Consider the following 20692-nt stretch of genomic DNA (forward strand, 5'->3'; position numbering starts at 1 on the left):
GAATCTCAGTATCTGAATTTTTTAAAAAGTGGTTAAGTCAGAATATTACAATTTACGAAATTTCCTGTTGAGCTTTTTCATTTCCTTTAAGGTCACGTTCTTTTCCTAATTTTCGAGAAACAAATAGCTTGCGTACCAAGTTTTGAAATGACTTGGCTTCTTTGGACGTATACTCCCTTCTCTGACAAAGCTGGCAAAAATAGGTATTTTCATAATTTATTCTCAAATAGAGTCCCATAATCTTCTGCAACAAACAAGAAGGTGGTTTTTGCCACCAATTTTTCTTGGTTAACAAAAACATCAACAAGCAACTAGCACATTCCTGGCTTTGGATTTTTAGACCATTTTTAAAGTTCTCAGGTAGGAGAAATATTAGCTCTTGGAGTGTGCCCTAACCTCAGAGAAAAGCTGGGCCTGTTGGAGTTTATAGCAGTATAAACACGACTGGTTGGGAAATCTTTGGAATGTGCACTGCTGCCAGAGAACTGGTCATTAAATATTAACTAGAAGGTCTTCTGACTTTCTGTTTTATTTATAATTATTTACATGCAGTGTTGGGCCATTTTTGCCAGATAGACAAAAACCACTGAAAGATGTCAATTCATCCTTCTTTCAATTCTTCTGGTAACTACAATGACCCAGGTTCAGATACGAAGCTTGAGTTAAATGTGTGGATGAATTCTTGCTTCCAAACCAGGCCTTTGCAAAGAGGCACCAGGTTTTAATGTTCTCAAGTGCACAAAGATCACAGCCACTTCGAGCTGCCATTGAGTTACAAGCTCACAAAGCCCTCCAGCCTATTGGTCATGCTCTAATTTAGTCAGTGATGTTCCCCTGTACTAGTTTCCAGTTTTCTCCACTATTACCTGGAAGCATTTCTCCAGAGTGTTATTGGTGAGTGGCAGTATTCCCATCAAGAAACTCCTCTGTGGAGTAGGCCATGGTAGCACATGGTAGGACATGGCCATGGTAGGACATGTCCCTGGTCAGAAACTGGTGACATACTTCCATTCTTGGCCCCAGAATCAGCTAATTTTTTTTTACCTTGAACTGGTCAATTGACTACTTACATCTTACTTTTCCCATCTGAAATTAGGTCCCCACCCAGTCATTTTCCAAAAATGAGGACAAAATACAAGATTACATCATATTTACTGAATGCTCTATGTTCCTTCCTAGAAATAAATGAGTTACTAATAATGACTATGACTTCATAGGTGAGGGAGTTGACTGAGAAGCCCAAACAATGCTTATTTAAAATAAGGGCAAGAGTTTGCAATTTTTAAATAAGTCTACATTTTAAGAACAAGCACAGCATGACTTTGGAATCAAACAATACTGGATTCAAATCTAGATCCCAATATTTCCCAGATGAATGACCTTGGGCTAGTTACTCAGCCCCGTTAAGACATTATCCCTTTACCTGTAAATAGTGACAATAATAGCATATGTGAGGGTTATTGTGAGGATTATATGAGATAATGAGTGTAATGGATAAATTGTATGGTGTGCGAATTATGTGAATTATATTTCAATAAAGAAGAAAGAAAGAAAGAAAGAAAGAGAAAAAGAAAGAAAGAGAGAGAAAGACAAAAGACTTCACAAACACCTGGGACTAGGAGTTTGCAAGATTCATAATAGTCTGTACTAAGTGAAATGCTGAAACTGCCATGGAAAATGAGACCCAAAGGCTCAGAGAAGTAGTATGCTAGTGTGGACATACTACATAAAGCAGACAAACTCCAGCTCACTTTATTCCATGGGAGAGCCTGTTTGAATCACCTATAACCAAAGTATGAAATGCATCGGTAAGAAGGGCTGAGCACTCTTAGAAGCACAGTGATGGCTGGTCTCAGCCAGCCCTGACAGTAGGACAATGAAGGACATTGAGTAGGACATAAGACAATGAAAGCAAAGGGGGTGTTGAAATAAGGAAATGATAGAGGAAGTGTGGCAGTACTTACTGATCAGAAGCGAGGTAGGCACAATTATCATACTGGGTGGCAGGAGGGGATGCCTGTACTGCAGAGAACTATGGAGAGAGTTAATAGAATGTGGCATACAAAGGGACTAGGAAGACGGGCAGCTACCAAGGGTATCCATTAAGGATGGATAATTAGGAGGTTGAGAAGGTCATTATAATAAAAAGTCACGATACTGTTGTGCCCAGTTTCCAGACCTGAGCTCGGGTCTGTTTACTTCACAGTTACAACTCCAGGGCCTACTATTGGATCTAGTATATACACTAGTATATACAGTGCTTGCTAAATAAGTGTTGAATGGATGAAAGTACATTCCATAAGAAATTACCCAAGAAAGGAGGGGGTATAAAGCCTATGCTTCTAGCCACTATTATTTTTGTACAAAACAAAAATTGTATTAATTTATTTCAATTACTCATTATAACATAAAAATTATTTTCAGATTCTATGATTCACAAAGATTGAATGAATTGTACAGTATGTATTTTATCCATCAGTATCCCCACTCACTGTCGTCATTGTTTGCATAACTAGATTTAGTCTTTTGCTGCAATGAGAAAAATGTTTACTTTCCCCTGGGTATTGCTTGCCCTTAGCTTGTGGGCAGTTCACCTTGTTCCTGACTCCAGCCAACTAAGACAGAAGTCTCAGAGCTCCACATGAAATTTTACCACTCTTTGATTGGCCTGCTAAGTTGTTGTCCACTTGGGAAACCACCAGTGAGCAGAGATTTTATCAGTAGCTTATAAACCGTGTTGAATATTGCTTTGTTTCTGTGAGGTCCTGCTCTCTCCACCCTTGTCAGAAATATACAAAATCCAGAACAAAGCCCAACATCATGGCATTTCATGGCGCTTTCTTCTTCCCTGGATTTCCTTTTCTCCTACTACAGTGAGGGTTTTGCCAGTTAAGCTGCTCTCTCCTCCTCAACCAGTCATTCCACTAGTAAACTTTCCCTTCAGGTGAATAAAAGTGTTGCCTTCTCTTTCTAAATGCTGATTTTTTTCTCTAAATATCTTCCTTATATCTTAAACAAATGCAAATACCTACAAATAGAATTTTAAAATCTTGAAGAATGACAGACCTGAAGATTTGAATATTGAAGAGGTTATCTCTTAATTAGCCAGGAAATTTGCTTTGATTTATGTTGATTTGCTTTATAGATCTTGTCAAAACATTAATCAATGATTTTACTGAGCACCTATTGTGTACACTATATTCTTGACTTCTAAAGAGTTCCTGAGCTCATAGAGTTGATATACAGTTTTGTCAGAGAGCAAAAGTAAACTAAGTGTAGCTCCATTTAATGAAAATCAAATTATATCAAGAGTCAGAAACCTATGTTCTTGGCCTTGGCTCCTCAGAAGTGTAAGCAAGTCACTTAACACTGCTCTTTTCCCGCACAGAAGACAGAGATCATATCTACCTTATTTCACAGAATGAAATATGATAATTTATGTAAAATTGTTATGAAAGTAAAGTACCATATAGGGTAAGGTATTAAGTAAAATAGCAATGCAAGACACCGTACCACAAAATGCTCAGCACTGAGAGAAATAAGGGTTTAGGAATTCAGGGTCAGAGAGGTTTTCACACATAATGTGGGACTGTTTGAAGCAGGTGATATTTAAATTGACAATAGCAGGCCATCAGCAGGGATAGGAAATAGAGTCAAAAACTGATGTACAAAATGCTCCTTCCCACAAATATACTATTAATCAGAGGATATATGAATTGTGGAGAGAGAAAGCAGAAATAAAGGTTACAAAGGAGGTTGAGGATCAAATGTGGATAGGAATGTCATATAAGGGACACACACACACACACACACATTCACACAAATATATATCACAGTACACATTTGAGAATAGACAAGCAAAATGAGAAAACGTCATGTAATCTTACTCTGCAGTATAAACCTTTGGCAATTTTGTCTTACACCCTTCTAGACACATTCCTTGTTTATTTAAAACACTTGCCCCATGATATTTGATTTCTTGTTTGTATATTGACCATGTTGTAATATCTGGTAGGTAGACAGTAGACACAGAATAAATGTTTCCTGGGCTGAAATGAAGCTGACTCATTTCCACATGCAGTGTGGGAAAAGGTTTTTATCTTCCTGTCTTTAAAATTGAAGTTAGGTTGGGCGCTTGGGTGGCTCAGTTGGTTAGGCATCTGACTTCGGCTCAGGCCATGATCTCACAGTTTGTGGGTTCGAGCCCCGCATCAGGCTCTGTGCTGACAGCTTGGAGCCTGGAGCCTGCTTCAGATTCTGTGTCTTCCTCTCTCTCTCTCCTCTTCCCCCACTCATGCTCTCTCTCTCTCTCTCTGTCTCTCAAAAATAAAACAAAAACATTAAAAATAATAAAATTGAAGTTAGGAGATTATTTGATTGTTCTCTTAGGATTTATTTTGCTAAGTTAACATCATCAAAAATAACATCAACTTTGCATTTTATCAATTCTCCTTCTGATTTTGTTGATGCTGTGGTTGAAATTCAGTCACTTCTATTGACTTTGGATAGCTTTATATTGTTCCATTCCAATTTCTCTAAAGCACAGGTTATTTCATAATTGATCAGGGAATTAGGTAACTACAACTCCTTGTGTAGGTAGAAATCTAATGGTCATTTTCTTATTTTTCTTACTTCTAACTAAACAAACATGTAGTTAGCAGTTTTAGAAAATTTTTAAAGTATAGTGAAAAAGTTAAGGGGTGCCTGGGTGGCTCAGTCGGTTAAGCGTCCAACTTCAGCTCAGGTCGCGATCTCAAGGCTCATGGGTTCGAGCCCCGCATCAGGCTCTGTGCTGACAGCTCAGAGCCTGGAGCCTGCTTTGGATTCTGTGTCTCCTTCTCTCTCTGCTCCTCCCCCACTCATGCTCTGTCTCTCTCTCAAAAATAAATAAACATTAAAAAAATTTAAAAAAAAGTTAAAATCATTTCTAACTATATAACCCAGAAATAACCACATTAACACACATAAGTGAATAAAATGCATTTTAGACTTGAAAAAACATATTATCGATATACTCTATGAGAGATGTTTTTCCTCTCAAGGCAATACCAGTTTGGTCAGTGGATTTGAAATTAAAGCATTAGGTTGAATATATATATATCTATATATCTATATATCTATATATCTATATATCTATATATATAGATATATATCCAGATTAGCCTTTACATTAGAAAATAATCAGAAAACAATCACTTGAAAAGGTTAATAAACAAGAATGGCTTATTCTTTCCATGATGTTTGAATTTCTTGAAGTCACCTATGAAAAATGCAAAGATTTACCCACTCAAAATGGTCCTCTAATTTCAGGTATGATGAAGAGATACTGAGAAATAGTACTTCTGGGACCTTCTGAAATCTCACCATTTGAGCAGCTGCCTCTTCTTTCAACCACAAAACTGACCACACACACACACACACACAAAATGCATTCCATTTCATACAGACTCTAGAATAATCAGGCATCACTAGAACCAATTAAGAATTCTGCTTTCATTGTTACACTTGACCAGTATCAATCCCATGGCAGCTAAAGGCACAGTTCTGTCTGTATCATATTTCACATATTTTTTTATATATAGTAAATAGGATGCCAATAGATATCAGGGGAATTTTATAAGAGTAAAGAAATAATAAAATAAAAAACCAAAACTTTAGAAATATTTAGAGGGGGGAACAACAGTGATTTCCTAATGAGATTTTTGGGATGGCTGTGCATCTATATATGTAAGAATATGTACCAATGCAGCTGTGCACACACATACATATTACTGCTTAAACTATTTCCTCACTGACTGATATACTGGTCTCTATTTCACACTGTGACTATGTATGGTAGTCAATGCTGACTTACTTTCTATGGTAATCTCAATGTATATTGCCTCATCTTCCTTGGAAAGCAATAGGTCAGTGAAAATACTCCCAATTCACCACTCTCAAAGGATGTGTCAACTCCCTAAGTAACGAAGATGGTATTAATAATAATGATATCTAATGTATTAAGTTTTCTGTACTAAGTGTTTAGTAAATGTTATCTCTTTTAATTCTTCCAGCAACACTATGTGGCAGATAATAATATCCTTACTTTACAGATGACAAGACTAGGGATCAGGTTTAAGTAACATGGACAGGGCCACAAAGCTAGAGGTGGTGGAACAAAGATGGAAATGCATGCACTCCTGAGCCCAAGTTCTCATCTGCTATGCACTCTTGCCTCTTTTGAGAAGACAAGGCAAACAAATCTCTATTAATGAACTATCCCTGAGCAGCAGAGATGGCCACTCCCAAAAAATAATCAAAATGCTTTTCAAAGTCTGAAATAAATAAATAAAATGACCTCTGCTGTGATAGAAAGTACCACATTTTGCTCACAACCAGTGTAATTTACTTTGTTGGCTAAATTTAGTAACCAGAGTTATACATAGGAAATACGCTAACCGACTAGATCTCCAAATGAATCAATAGTTTTCGAACGTGAAACCTTAAGAGATATGGCTCAATAAAAACTCACTGATCCTTTCCTTCTTTCCTTCAGCCAGCTCAAAAATATATGTATTTATATATCGAATACCTTTTAGAGTCAGACACTGTTAATTACCTAGGCTTCATCAATGAACAAATCAAGGTCTCTGCTGTCAGTATTATATCTAGTGGGGAAGACAAAAAAGTAAAAAGCAATTTCCATTCCTTAGGAGGTAGGATAAGTGCTAAATGTAGATAAAGAGGCCTGATACTTAGGAGTGTTCCTGATCCAGGCATTTGGTGGGAAAGATCATAGAGGAATTTATGTTGGGGGTCATTTCTAACCTAAGACCTAAAGATAATGACAAGTTAACTAGCTGATGTGAAAACATGAGTATAGCTAAAGAAATCAGAGATGATGGTTACCGCACAAAAATCAATTAGAAAAAGCAAACATTGAACAAAAAACCAGCTGAATATATGAACAAGCAGTCTACACAAAAAGAAATATAAGTGGAAAATAAACACATAAAAGAAATGCTTACCCTGACTCATATTTAAAGAAATACAAATCAAAACAAGTGTATAATCGTATTTCACTCATTAGATCAGCAAAATGTAGAATTTGATGACAATGCTGGCAAGTTCATGTATTTTGAGCAAGAATTTGAAAGTTTCAGTAATGTAGCAAGGCAATAGGTATGAAAATTATAAATTAAATATGAAGGTATCCTGTAGTCTTACTCTTTTTTTTGATGTAATTTAATTTTTTAAATTTACATCCAAGTTAGTTAGCATATAGTGCAACAATGATTGCAGAGGTAGATTCCTTAATGCCCCTTACCCATTTAGCCCATCCCCCCTCCCACCTCACTTAAGAAACTAATGCCACAGTTTCACTCACAAAGATTTGGTCAGATATATATTCAAACTGTTCATTAAAACGTGTTTGTAATGGGGTATCTGGGTGGCTTAGAGAGTGAAGCGTCTGACTCTTGATTCCAGCTCAGGTCATGATTTCATGGTTCGTGGGTTCGAGTCCCACACTATTAGCACAGAGACTGTTTGAGATATTTTCTCTGTCTCTCTCTCTCTCTCTCTCTCTCTCTCTCTCTGCCCTTCCCTCCCTGCTCTCTCTCTCTCAAAAATAAATAAACATATATATTTTTTTAATTTTTTTTCCAACGTTTATTTATTTTTGGGACAGAGAGAGACAGAGCATGAACGGGGGAGGGGCAGAGAGAGAGGGAGACACAGAATCGGAAGCAGGCTCCAGGCTCTGAGCCATCAGCCCAGAGCCCGACGCGGGGCTCGAACTCACGGACCGCGAGATCATGACCTGGCTGAAGTCGGACGCTTAACCGACTGTGCCACCCAGGCGCCCCAAGAATTGAGAGATTTATACCTGAGAATGTTAATCTCAAAGGACCTAGAGTAGCTACATCCATGCCAGATAAAATAGATTTGAGTACTGCGCCACCCAGGCGCCCCTAAACATATATTTTTTAATTTAAATAATAAAAAAAGAAAACATGTTGATAATAATTAAAGCTGAAAATAACAGAACTGCTTATCAATACGATTCTGGTTAAATAAGTGTTGGCAAATCCACTTATTATGGGCTAAATTGTGTCCTCCCCTAAAATTCATGTATTAAAGCCCTAGCCCTGGTACTTTAGAATGTGACTGTGGAAACTTTAAGGTGGTAATTAAATTAAAATGGAGTCCTTAGGGTGGACCCTGATCCAGCTTGTGTCCTGATAGAAAGAGATTAGGACACAGAAAATACATAGGAACAACCATGTGAGGACATAGCAAGAAAGTGGTTGTCTCCAAGTCGAGGAGAGAGACCTCTGCCAACAGAGGTTAGAATGACCAAAATAGATTAGAGGCAGGGCACCCATCGACCTGGGGCCTAAAACTTTGGAAGAAGTACCTCTGGAATAATATTGGTGCTTCTGAGCCAGGAGGAGGAGCCCTGTGGATCAGAGACTTGAAACAAGAGCCAAATTATCCATTAGGCAATATAGACACAGTGCACAGACCCAAAATAGTTTTCTGGGCTCATGAGAATGTTTTGATCTGTTTTAAAATCAGAAGAAGAATATGGGGCTCAGTCGGTTGAGCGTCAGACTTGGGCTCAAGTCATGATCTCGCAGTCCATGAGTTTGAGCCCCGTGTCAGGCTCTGTGCTGAGAGCTCAGAGCCTGGAGCCTGCTTCAGATTCTGTGTCTCCCTCTCTCTCTTCCCCTCCCCTGTTCACACTCTCTCTCTTTCTCAAAAATAAATAAAGATTAAAAAAAAAGTTTTTAATAAAATCAAAAAAAGTAAACTTTAAGATCAAAGGAAAATTTATTATAAATAATATTAATATTTGTCTTTATTTTAATGCCATCATAAAATACAGTTTAAAAAATTTTTACTATGGATGAAGGAACTCCCAAAGGCATAAGTGCCCAGGGCCTATGAAAGTCATACTGTGGCTCTGCCCAGATTTCTAAGTGGCTGAGGAACCAGCACTAAGATGTTAGTTACTAGTGCCTCTGAGAGACTTACAAAGGAGTGGAGCCTGGGTGGCTCAGTCGGTTGAGCGTCTGATTTCGGCTCAGGCAGTGATCTTGCAGTTCGTGAGTTCAAACCCTGCATCAGGCTCACTGCTGTCAGTGTGGAGCCTGCTTCAGATCTTCTGTCCCCTTCTCTCCAGACGTCTCCCCAGCTTGGGCTCTCTCTCTCAAAAATAAATAAACATTAAAAACAAAAAGGAGTTGGGGCGCCTGGGTGGTGCAGTCGGTTAAGCGTCCGACTTCAGCCAGGTCACGATCTCGCGGTCCGTGAGTTCGAGACCCGCGTCAGGCTCTGGGCTGATGGCTCAGAGCCTGGAGCCTGTTTCCGATTCTGTGTCTCCCTCTCTCTCTGCTCCTCCCCCGTTCATGCTCTGTCTCTCTCTGTCCCAAAAATAAATAAACGTTGAAAAAAAAATTTAAAAAAAAACAAAACAAAAACAAAAAGGAGTGGATTCTGGGTGGAGAAAACTGAAAATCGGAATCAACCAGTTGCTACTGAAATTAACTGTTACTTTCAGGAAGAAGAAGTGAGGATGGGGTAAGAGATGGGACAGAAAGCAAACAGGGATAGGAATAAAAGGAAATGGGAATAGAAAGAAAACTGGAAGGACACGATTTGTCCTCTAGCCTTCCATTCTTCTGCCACCTCTATTGGCAGAGGTTTAAGGGGAGAGGTGGGTAGCACATACAAAGGGAAAACACAGCTTACATAGTTGTAGCCCCAGCATCACCTAGACATATAGAAGGGTAGGCCTCATACTGACAGACAATAACTTAATTCCTGGCACATTCTCAAAAAAGAGTAATACACAGCTGTTAAACAGAATGAGATCATTCTGTAGGTGTTAATATAAATAACATCCAGAATATACTATGACATATTAAATGTAGATGTAGAATAGTATATATTAGAATAGAATAATACAAAAGATAAATATAGATAGATAATTAATTAGATAAGTGTGCCTCTTTCTCTTCCCTGAAGGAACTCAACAAAACTTAAGTGTAGTTCAGTGTAGGGAGTTTGATTAGGGTGATAGTTGGAGACTCACTTTGATTTGATTGTTTTCTGTATCGTGTGAAATTTTCTCAATTTGAATATGTAGCTTTGTTAGTTTGCTCTAATACCAACACAAGTTATTTGGATAGTGGGATTATACTACTCTTTATTTCCTTTCAAATCATCTGTATTAAAAATTGATAACTGCTATTTAAACACAATGAGCCTACAGTTCTAAAAACATATTTTAGGAATCTCTCAAAGAAATACCTCTATTTAGTGTTCTTTCTGATTTCATCTGCCATCAATCTCCTTTTTGTATTCAGCTCCAATATATTTGAACTCCTTTGCGTTTCTAAACCATGCCCCTATCTCTTCCCACCAGTTTCTTCTTCAGCTAACATCTGCTCATTCTCTAGCTTTCAAGTTGGTACTACTTTCTCAGAGACACCTACCATGATTTCTAGTCTAGGTTGTGTGTGTAATATACATTTTCAAACCTCCTTGAATTTTTTCTTTTTTTTCTTAAATTTTTTTTTATTTTGCTTATTTATTTTGAGAGAGAGAGAGAGAGAGAGAGAGAGAGAGAGAGAGAGAGAGAGAGAAACAGAGACAGAGTGCAAGTGGGGGGGGGGTGCAGAGAGAGAGGGAGACACAGAATGTGAAGGAGGCTTCAGGCTCTGAGCTGTCAGCACAGAACCCGATGCAGGTCTTGAATTCACAAGCCGTGAGGTCATGACCTAGTCCAAGTCGGACTTTAACCAACTAAGCCACCCAAGAGCCCCATGAACTTTTTTCTTATAATACTCATTACACTCTGTTTCACCATTTCCTTAACAACAATTTTTTGCTGTTGTTGTTATAGTCTGTAAGAAGCACTGGTTCAGCTAGAAAACTGCGTGGCTCTCAATAAATAATGGGGAGAGTAATGCATAGAAGAATGAATGGATGGATGGATGGATGGATACACACCCTAAGTTGTTTATTACTTAGTTAAGAACTTATGTAGTTGTTTAAGGATGAAAGAAAAAAATGTCTTCAAAACTTGAAATAGTGTTACCTTTATGACTAAACTAATTATAATAAACTAAATATAAATGGATGAGGGTAATTAACTGTCTTGAAATCAACATAGGGAAAGGGGAACCTTGTTAAAAGCTGAGTTTTATTAAAATTCAAACAAAGTGACTAATGAGTATATAAACTCATAAACATGAATAAATACAGCACAGATCTTTTTAAACCTGTAATCTACCTGATGAAAGAATTAATCTAAGTTTAAAAGATGGTCTCTAAGGATGCAAGAGGGGAAAAAAAATGAGTTTAAAAGGGAGGATATCTGTATTACCCAGAACTATCCAAGGGAGAACATGTGGAGAGCAGACTCATGCTCAGACCACACCAGGTCAAGGGGTAAGGATGTTTTATAAGGCTTTTCATCTTAAATGAATTATTGTTTAATAGAACTACATTTATTTTACTATAGGTAACAATATTTTGATTAAAAAGTTTATTTCCCAGACCCACAGCACCAGAAATATTATATCCTGAAAAGAAGACATAGATTAATCATTAGAAAGGCATATACACTGTTGTACTTTAACCGATAGAAACTCTAATTTATGCATCAATTAATTACAATTTTGGACAGTATGAATGAGCTCCCAAAACTGAACCAACGTTAGGTATATTAACCAAATTTAGTTTCTGGCCTATAAAACTGAGGCCTAAACGCCAGTTCTTGCTTTTCAGTGTGCTCTACCTGAATAATGAGCCACACTGCCTTCCTAAATTCCATTTAATTAAACAAACATCTATTTAATATATACTATTTTCCAATTACTATGCTAGAAACTAGGAGGAACATAGATGAAAAAGATATGGATTAGAAGTCCTTGAAAAATTTACAATCTAGTTGAGAATATAGGCATGTAAAAAAACATTATTTTAATTTTATATAATGAATAATAAGAAAGAAGTGTATCCTGAACTTTCAAAGAAAAGAAAGGAGCCTATAACAACCCAGCTGAGGTTAAGGAAGGTTTCCTGAGGAAGAGAAGCTGAATTGACCCTAAAATGACATATGTGTTAAAAGTATCCAATAAAGATCTTAAAGTGGCTATTATAATAATGCTCATTGAAGTAAAGGAAAATATGCTTGTAATGAGTAAAGAAATAAGATAAAAACATCTTTAAAGAATAAGACTTTATATAAAAGAACCAAACTGAAAACTTAGAGCTGAAAAAGAAAATATCTGAAATAAAAAATTAAATCAACGTGTTTACTAACCGATAAGAGACAACAGAGAAAATAGTCAATGAACCTGAATATGGATTAATAGTTACACAATCTGAAGAAGAGACAAAAATATTTTGTTTTCGTTTTTGTTTTTTTAATAAATAGAACCTAGTTACCCATGGGACAAAATGAAACAGTCTGACATATAGGTAATCAGAGGTCTCAAAAAGGAAGACAGGGGCACCTGGGTGGCTCAGTTGGTTGAGCATCCAACTCTTGGTTCTGAGTTGGGTCATGATTTTAGGATTGTGGAACTGAGCCCCGTGTCAGCATGGAGCCTGCTTGGGATTCTCTGTCTCTCTCTCTCTCTCTCTCTCTCTCTCTCTCTCTCTCTTTCTCTCTCTCTCTCTCTCTTCCTCTATCCCTCTTCTGCTCTCTCTCTCTCTCTCTCAAATTTTCTTTAAAAAGTAAGAGAAAATAGAAAAATACTTGAAGAAATAAAGGCCCCAAACTTCTCAAACATGGTGGAAAAGTAAAACTTATAGATTCCAAAGCCAAGCATAATAAATTTGAAGAAAATCTCCCTAGGCACATAATAGTCCTATTTCCAAAATCCAAAAATAAATATATATGTATTAAAAGAAGCCAAGTAGAAATGACTTACAATATTCAGAGGAACAACAGTCAAACTGGCAAATTATGAAAGGAGGTAGAGTATCATTGAGGTAAGGACTAAAAAGTTCCCTTTGAAACAGGCAACATTAGATTCCTGAGAGGCCTTACTGAGAGAAATTTCATGGCACAGAAGGAGTAAGAAGTCGGATTATAGTGAATTAAACATTGTCTTCTTTCTTAAAACACACACATACAGTAAATGAAAGCAGAATTATATAAGCATTATAATTAAAAATTTAGAAAAGAGATTGTAGAAGGGTTCCTATTTAAAGCCTTCACTTGTAACACTATTCTCTGCATATCTTACACATAAAAATATTACTGAAATGCAACAGCCACAACTGTGCATAAATGTGACTTCCATTATCTGGACTCTGACAAAGAAACAAATGTTTTTATTTCTCAGCTGCTAAAAAGTAGTAGTATGAACAAAATGATTCTGTGTGATATGTGACCTGAAATTTATATCAGAAAAAATAGAGTTCTTATAGCACAGTAAGTGACATGATGAAGAAATTAGCAGCTAGGAGGAAACTCTCATGGTCCTTTATTGCAGTTTTAATGGTCCAGGGTTTTCCTTATCCAACATTTGTGGAGGAATTCACATTTATTGACCTCGCTTTTATATTAATGAAAAATATTTTGTAAGAAGGTGGTCAGTGGAGAAAAAAGAGCTAGAGAGCTAAGCTTCATATTACTTTAGTTGGCATTTTCTTTTTTTTTTTTTTAATTTTTTTTTTCAACATTTATTTATTTTTGGGACAGAGAGAGACAGAGCATGAACGGGGGAGGGGCAGAGAGAGAGGGAGACACAGAATCAGAAACAGGCTCCAGGCTCTGAGCCATCAGCCCAGAGCCTGACGCGGGGCTCGAACTCCCGGACCGCGAGATCGTGACCTGGCTGAAGTCGGACGCTCAACCGACTGCGCCACCCAGGCGCCCCATAGTTGGCATTTTCAATTGTAATGATAATCCTTTTTTGGTGGTTTAAACTGATATACAGCTCCTATTTTCTTTTTATTTTTTTTATATCAAAAGATAATACACAGGGGCACCTGTGTGGCTCAATCGGTTGAGTGTCTGACTCTTAATTTCAGCTCAGGTTGTGATTTTAGGGCCGTGAGATTGAGCCCCGTGGTCAGGCTCTGTGTTGGGCACGGAGACTACTAGGGATTCTCCCTCTCTCTCTCTCTCTCTCTCTCTCTCTCTTTCCCCAATTTGTGCACACATGAACACACACCCTTTCTCTCAAAATAAGTAAATAAACATTTTTTTACAAAAATATAATAACATTACAATGATATTTTGAGAGGCCTAAGGGGATTAAAAGGTACAAACTTTTGGTTGTAAAATGAATAAGTCACATAGATGAAAAGTACAGCATAGGGAATATAGTCAATAACATTGTAATAACATTAAAAAATATATTTTTTGAGAGAACAATGACTTATTTTTAAAAATCTCATTTATTGCACAAGATTAAGTTAGTTGTTTAGTTACAGAATATGATACTATGGAAGATAGTGAGAAGAATAGAATAGTCAATGTTTCAACAATGTCTACCATGCACTACATATACTCTCATTATCTTTAATGATGAAAGAATTAAAGTAAATGCAAATAACAAAACTACAGTTTGCCCTTGAACAACATGGGTTTTAACTGCAGGGACTCACTTAAATGTGGATTTTTTTTCAGTAAATACAGTACAGTATTTTCCCTTATAATATTCTTAATAATACTTTCTTTTCTTAGCTTAATTACAAAAATACAGTAAATAATACCTATAACATACAAAATATGTGTTGATTAACCATTTATATCACTAGTAAGGCTTATGATCAACAGTAGGCTGTTAGTAGTTAAGTTTCGGGGAGTCTAAAGTTATATGCGAATTTTCAGCTTTGGGGGTGAGGTTGGTGCCCTTAACCCCTGTGTTGTTCAAGAAACAACTATTATTAAAAGTCGTCAAACTGTCAAAACTTCTACTTGGCTCAGTAACTTCACTGTGTACACAAAATATTGAGTTAGAAATTATAGAGTTGAAAAACAAAGAAAATATAGAGTTGATTGTTACTATTTAAAGCATCTCAAACTATTTACTCCTTTTCTTGATCACTTAAAGATTTTTTTTGCTCCAATATTCACCTTGAAATTTTCTTCATAAAATCACCATATGTTTTTTTTTCTTTTAAGTTTTTAAAATAATTTACATCCAAATTAGTTAGCATATAGTGCAACAATGATTTCAGGAGTGGCTTCCTTAGTGCCCCTTACCCATTTAGCCCATCCCCTGCACAACCCCTCCAGCAACCCTCAGTTTGTTCTCCGTATTTATGAGTCTCTAATGCTTTTTTCCCTCCCTGTTTTTATATTCTTTTTGCTTCCCTTCCCTTATGTTCATCTGTTTTGTCTCTTAAAGCCCTCATATGAGTGAAGTCATGTGATATTTGTCGTTCTCTGACTAATTTCACTTAGCATAATCCTCTCCAATTCCGTCCACGTAGTTGCAAATGGCAAGATTTCATTCTTTTTGATTGCCAAGTAATACCCCATTGTGTATGTGTGTGTGTGTGTGTGTGTGTGTACATATATATGTATATATGTATATATATACATATACCACATCTTTATCAATTCATCCATCGATGGACATTTTGGGCTCTTTCCATGCTTTGGCTATTGTTGATAGTGCTGCTATAAACATTGGGGTGCATGTACCCCTTTGAAACAGCACACCTGTATCCCTTGGATAAATGTCTAGTAGTGCAGTTGCTAGGTCATAGGGTAGTTCTATTTTTAGTTTTTTGAGGAACCTCCATACTGTTTTCCAGAGTGGCTGCACCAGCTTGCATTTCCACCAACAATGCAAAAGAGATCCTCTGTCTCCTCATCCTCGCCAACATCTGTTGTTGCCTGAGTTGTTAATGATAGCCATTCTGACAGGTGTAGGGTGGTATCTCATTGTGGTTTTGATTTGTATTTCCCTGTTATGAGTGAAGTTGAGCATTTTTGCATGTGTCCGTTGGCCATCTGGATGTCTTCTTTGGAGAAGTGTCTATTCAAGTCTTTTGCCCATCTCTTAACTGGATTATTTGGTTTTTGGGTGTTGAGTTTCATAAGTTCTTTATAGATTTTGGATACTAACCCTTTATCTGATATGTCATTTCAAATATCTTCTCCCCATTCTGTCGGTTGCCTTTTAGTTTTGCTGATTGTTTCCTTCACTGTGCAGAAGCTTTTTATTTTGACTAGGTCCCAATAGTTCATTTTTGCCTTTGTTTCCCTTGCATCCAGAGACGTGTTGAGTAAGAAGTTGCTGTGGCCAAGATCAGAGAGGTTTTTGCCCTTTCTCCTTGAGGATTTTGATGGCTTCCTGTCTTACACTGAGGCCTTTCATCCATTTTGAGTTTCTTTTTGTGTATGATGTAAGAAAGTGGTCCAGGTTCATTCTTCTGCATGTCGCTGTCCAGTTTTCCCAGCACCACTTGCTGAAGAGACTGTCTTTATTCCACTAGATATTCTTTCCTGCTTTGTTAAAAATTAGTTGGCCATACGTTTGTGGGTCCATTTCTGGGTTCTCTATTCTGTTCCATTGATCTGAGTGTCTGTTCTTGTGCCAGTACCATACTGTCTTGATGATTTTAGCTTTGTAGTATAGCTTGAAGTCTGGGATTGTGATGCCTCCTGGTTTTCTTTTTCAAGATTGCTTTGGCTACTCGGAGTCTTTTCTGGTTCCATACAAATTTTAGGATTATTTGTTCTAGCTCTGTGAAGAATGCTGGTGTTATTTTGATAGGGATTGCATTGAATACGTAGATTGCTTTGGGTAGTATTGACATTTTAATAATATTTGTTCTTCCTATCCAGGAACATGGAATCTTTTTCCATTTTTTTGTGTCTTCTTCCATTTCTTTCATAAGCTCTCTGTAGTGTTCAGTGTATAGATTTTTCACCTCTTTGGTTAGATTTATTCCTAGGTATTTTATGGTTTTTGGTGCAACTGTAAATGGGATTGATTCCTTGATTTCTCTTTCTGTTGCTTCATTGTTGGTATATAGGAATGCAACCGATTTCTGTGCGTTGATTTTATATCCTGCAACTTTGCTGAATTCACGAATCAATTCTAGCAGATTTTTGGTGGAATCTTTTGGGTTTTCCATATAGAGTATCATGTCATGTGTAAAGAGTGAAAGTTTGACCTCCTCCTGGCCAATTTGGATGCCTTTTATTTCTTTGTGTTGTCTGATGGCAGAAGCTAAGACTTCCAATACTATGTTGAATAACAGTGGCAAGAGTGGACATCCCTGTCTTGTTCCTGACCTTAGGGGGAGAGCTCTCAGTTTTTCCCCATTGAGGATGATATTAGCATTGGGTCGTTCATATATGGCTTTCATGATCTCAAGGTATGATCCTTCTATCCCTACTTTCTTGAGGGTTTTTATCAAGAAAGGATGCTGTATTTTGTTAAATGCTTTCTCTGCATCTATTGAGAGGGTCATATGGTTCTTGTCCTTTCTTTTATTGATGTGATGAATCACATTAATTGTTTTGTGGATATTGAACTGGCCCTGAATCCCAGGTATAAATCCCACTTGGTCATGGTGAATAATTTTTTAAAATCTATTGTTGGGTCTGGTTGACTAATATCTTGTTGAGGATTTTTGCATCCATGTTCATCAGGGAAATTGGTCTATAGTTCTCCATTTTAGTGGGGTCTCTGGTTTTAGAATCAAGGTAATGCTGGCTTCATAGAAAGAGTTTGGAAGTTTTCCTTCTATTTCTATTTTTTGAAACACCTTCAAGAGAATAGGTGTTAACTCTTCCTTAAATGTTTGGTAGAATTCCCCTGGAAAGCCATTTGGCCCTGGACTCGTTTTTCGGCAGATTTTTGATTACTAATTTTGATTTCCTTACTGGTTATGGGTCTGTTCAAATTTTCTATTTCTTCCTGTTTCAGTTTTGGTAGTTTATATGTTTCTAGGAATTTGTCCATTTCTTCCAGATTGCCCATTTTATTGTCATATAATTGCTCATAATATTCTCTTATTATTTTTATTTTTGCTGTGTTGGTTGTGATCTCTCCTCTTTCATTCTTGATTTTATTTATTTGGGTCCTTTCCTTTTTCTTTTTGATCATACTGGCTAGTGGTTTATCAATTTTGTTAATTCTTTCAAAGAACCAGCTTCTGGTTTCATTGATCTGTTCTACTGTTTTTTGGTTTCGATAGCATTAATTTCTGCTCTAATCTTTATTATTTCCTGTCTTCTGCTGGTTTGGGGTTTTTTTTGCTGTTCTTTTTCCAGCTCCTTAAGGCGCAAGGTTAGGTTGTGTATCTGAGATCGTTCTTCCTTCTTTAGGAAGGCCTGGATTGCTATATACTTCTCTCTTATGACCGTCTTTGCTGTGTCCCAGAGATTTTGGTTTGTGATGTTATCATTTTCATTGGTTCCATGTGTTTTTAATTTCCTCTTTAACTTCTTGGTTAGCCCATTCATTCTTTAGTAGGATGTTCTTCAGTCTCCAAGTATTTGTTACCTTTCCAAATTTTGTCTTGTGGTTGATTTTGAGTTTCATAGCATTGTGGTCTGAAAATATGTACAGTATGATCTCGATCTTTTTGTACTTACTTAGGGCTGATTTGTGTCACAGTATATGGTCTATTCTGGAGAACGTTCTATGTGCACTGGGGAAGAATGTATATTCTGCTGCTTTAGGATGAAATGTTCTGAATAGATCTGTTGAGTCCATCTGGTCCAGTGTGTCATTCAAAGCCATTGTTTCCTTGTTCATTTTTTGATTAGATGATCTGTCTATTGCTGTGAGTGGGGTGTTGAAGTCTCCTACTATTATGGTATTACTATCAATGAGTTTCTTTATGCTTGCAATTAATTGATTTATATATTTGGGAGCTTTCACATTTGGCACATAAATTTTTACAATTTTTAGATCTGCTTGGTGGAGAGACCCCTTGATTATGATATAATGCCCTTCTGCATCTCTTGATACAGTCTTTATTTTAAAGTCTAGATTGTCTAATATAAGTATGGCTACTCCAGCTTTCTTTTGTTGACCATTAGCATGATAGATGGTTCTCCATCCCCTTACTTTCAATCTGAAGGTGTCTTTAGGTCTAAAGTGGGTGTCTTATAAACAGCATGTAGGTGGATCTTGTTTTCTTACCCATTCTGTTACCCTATGTCTTTTCATTGGATCATTGAGTCCATTGACGTTTACAGTGAGTACTAAAAGATATGAATTTATTGCCATTATGATGCTTGTAAAGTTGGAGTTTCTGGTGGTATTCTCTGGTCCTTTCTAATCTTTGTTGCTTTTGGTATGTATGTATGCACGTATGTATTTACTTATTTATTTATATTTTCATCTTTTCTCCCCTCAGAGAGTCCCCCTTAAAATTTCTTGCAGGGCTGGTTTAGTGGTCACAAACTCCTTTAATTTTTGTTTGTCTGGGAAACTTTCTATCTCTCCTTATATTTTGAATGACAGCCTTGCTGGATAAAGCATTCTTGGCTGCATAGTTTTCTGATTCAGCACACTGAATATATCCTGCCACTCCTTTCTGGCCTGCCAAGTCTCTGTGGATAGGTCTGCTGCAAACCTGACCTGTCGTCTCTTGTAGGTTAGGGACGTTTATTCCCTTGCTGCTTTCATGATTCTCTCCTTGCTTGAGTATTTTGTGAATTTGACTATGATTTGCCTTGTGGATGGTCGGGTTTTGTTGAATCTACTGGGGGTCCTCTGTGCTTCCTGGATTTTGATGTCTGTGTCTATCCCCAGGTTAGGAAAGTTTTCCACTATGATTTGCTCCCATAACCCTTCTACCCCTATTTCTCTCTCTTCCTCTTCTGGGACCCCTATGATTGTGATGTTCTTCCTTTTTAATGAGTCACTTATTTCTCTAATTTTTAAATCATGCTCTTTTGCCTTAATCTCCCTCTCTTCTTCTGCTTCATTATTCTCTATAAGCTTGTCCTCTATATCACTGATTCTCTGTTCTGCCTCGTCCATCCTTGCCACCGCAGCATCCATCCATGATTGCAGCTCAGTTATAACATTTTTTATTTTATCATGACTAGTTTTTATTTTTTTATCTCCACAGAAAGGAATTCTAGTCTATTTTCAACTCTAGCTAGTATTCTTATTATTGTGATTCTAAATTCTGGTTCAGACACCTTGCTTGTATTTGTGTTGGTTAAATCCCTGGATGCCATTTCTTCCTGCTCTTTCTTTTGGGGTGAATTCCTTCATTTTGTCATTTTGAAGGGAGAAAAGGAATTAATAAGGTAGAAAAATTAAAATAAAAAATAAAATTAAAAAATATTAAACTTAAAAAATTAAAAACACACACACACAGAAAAAGTCAAATAAAGATGCTAGATCCTACATGTGTTTTGGTCTGGGTGTTGAAAGTGGTTTGATAGATTAGAGAAAAAAGGGGGAAAGAAAAAAAAAGGAAATCATCTGAGAATTTGAAAAAATTGAATACACTGAAGTAGATTAAAATGAAATGATGGAAGTAAAATAGAATTTGAAAAAATTTATGCAAAAGTAAAGAATATAGTAGAAAAAATTAAAGAATAATATTTTGAATAAAAATTAAAAATAAAAATGAATTTTTCTCTTTCTGTATTCAAGAAAAAGAAAAGAAAAAGAGAAAAAAGGAATCGTTTGAAAATTTGAAAAAGTGAATACACTGTAGTAGACTAAAATAAAATGATTGAAGTAAAATA

The 20692-nt window shown here is 36.7% G+C and overlaps 1 long non-coding RNA gene across 2 annotated transcripts in view; it reads right to left on the reverse strand.

Moving 5' to 3' along the window:
* The window catches only part of LOC121030532 (uncharacterized), a 170596-nt gene that overhangs the window by 132027 nt on the left and 17877 nt on the right, over positions 1 to 20692 (reverse strand). The window contains exon 2 of one of the 2 annotated variants that reach the window (XR_005790284.1): positions 1965 to 2022. This is a non-coding gene — a long non-coding RNA (uncharacterized LOC121030532). Of the gene's footprint in view, positions 1 to 1964; positions 4224 to 20692 lie in introns of those variants that run through there. The other variant, XR_005790283.1, reaches the window with a different exon arrangement.

This window comes from Herpailurus yagouaroundi, unplaced genomic scaffold, assembly GCF_014898765.1.
Source record: "Herpailurus yagouaroundi ecotype Mexico unplaced genomic scaffold, PumYag 140, whole genome shotgun sequence".
Taxonomy (NCBI): Eukaryota; Metazoa; Chordata; class Mammalia; order Carnivora; family Felidae; genus Herpailurus; species Herpailurus yagouaroundi.